Source organism: Myotis davidii, unplaced genomic scaffold, assembly GCF_000327345.1.
Source record: "Myotis davidii unplaced genomic scaffold, ASM32734v1 scaffold54, whole genome shotgun sequence".
NCBI lineage: Eukaryota > Metazoa > Chordata > Mammalia > Chiroptera > Vespertilionidae > Myotis > Myotis davidii.
In genome coordinates, this window is record NW_006287915.1 from 4,412,455 (window position 1) to 4,414,187 (window position 1,733).

Genomic DNA, 1,733 nt, shown 5'->3' on the forward strand with positions numbered 1-1,733 from the left:
AGGCTTGCGCTGCCAGCAGTGGCAGCAGCAGAGGTATGATGGGGCATCACCTTCCCCTGATCACCAGGTCGCCTCCTGCCTCTGAGGACTCCCGGACTGGGAGGGGGGGCAGGCCAGGCTAAGGAACCCCTCTCCAGTGCATGAATTTTCATGCACCAGGCCTCTAGTGAAATACAAACAGAAGTCAACTGCAGGGCTTCTGGAACTGATTTTGCTTTCCTAATAAAGCTTCAACCCTTTTCCCTTCTCCTGCTTCCAATGAAGCTGTGTTGCCTAAAAATATGGCAGCCACCTCATAACTATAAGAGACAAAACAAGATTACTACAAATAGCTCCAAATCTTCAGATTTCTGGTTGAAGAAAATAGCCAATGGTGCCTACTTACTTAAGCCACCATCAGTTGCATATTCTCTTTAACTTAAAATTAGCTAAACATTACAAATAACATATCTACACGTATAGTTCTAATAGAACCTGCTATTTAAAAAGAGACTAAAACCAAAAGTCTAAAATGTAATGTTAATAAGTATGTCAAATCAAAAAGTGAACGAATGAGACACGTGATGCTGGGCTGATGTTGTGGCATTCACTGTGACGTTCGCTGCTCCAACTAGCGGTGGGGTATCTGAAGCTGGCTCGTAACCCGAATTTTAGCTCGCAACTCAAAGCAAAAAATCGGCCAAGAGACGGCTCGTATCTCGAAAAACTCGTTAGTTGGGACACTCGTAAGTCAAGGCCCCACTGTATTTCTAAATATTAATGGAAAAATGCCAGGAATCTGCAGACTGTTCTCTGAAGAATGAGTAACCCAAGAGAAAGACCTAAATTTCAACACCAAGGATTCTCACATAAGCGGAATAGCCAGATCATCCTGAGTCCCAACTATTACCAAACCTACTCACACCTAGAGAGAGTATAGTCACTTTTCTGTGTGTGCTGTTAAATATGAGCACTACAAAGATCACCAAACTTCAGGCAAATGTCTATACAGAAGACAAAGTCCAAATGAAACAAGAAAAAAAGTCAATTAGAGGAAGTAGACTATATATAGAAATGAAACCATCTAAAAAAAACTATCCTCAAACACCTTAGAAATAAGGAAGAAGGATATTACCACTAAGAACAGGATGCTGGGTTTAAAAACAGGGTGAGGCAAGCCAGTGAGCCAGGATAAGTGGAACAGGGAAACTGAGACAGACAGCTGAATAACCTGGCAGAGCAATTTTTAGCAGATACAGAAGGTCACCTCCCTAGAAATAACATCTAAGCCCCAGTCGTATTTCAGCTCCAGTCCCAGAAAAGTAGCAAAACCAAGTGGGCAACACCAGGATTAGTTGCAATGACTAATGTCCCCTGCCCTGACACTGACCAATCAGTGAAGACCATGACCCTGAAGGAGCACATCTAGAAAGCTGATGATTATTCTGCTAAAAACAAGATCCCCCCAAGACCTCCCTTAAGATTCCTGGCAGTAAGAAAAGGATTCAGCTTTCCCTCTGGGGAGCAGCCCCCACCATTTCCTTTCCCCTCTTCCTCCACCACGGGAAGGCATCTCCTAAACTCCAAGGGACACCACAAGATTTACAACCAGAGGAGCAATGCGCAGCGGAAACTCATCCTAAGCTAACCCCTGAACCTGTTTCCAAGGTCCCCTTTAGCTTACTTCCCAGAGGGCTAGGACAGCCCAGCCTAGGCTTTCCTGTTGCTGCTTCTATGCTAATCCCTTGCTTGCT

General features: G+C 44.3%; 1 protein-coding gene across 1 annotated transcript in view; it reads right to left on the reverse strand.

Annotated features, from left to right (window-relative positions):
* Positions 1–1,733, reverse strand: part of TBC1D15 (TBC1 domain family member 15) — a 71,027-nt gene that overhangs the window by 46,197 nt on the left and 23,097 nt on the right. The gene's annotated exons all lie outside the window — the stretch shown is intronic.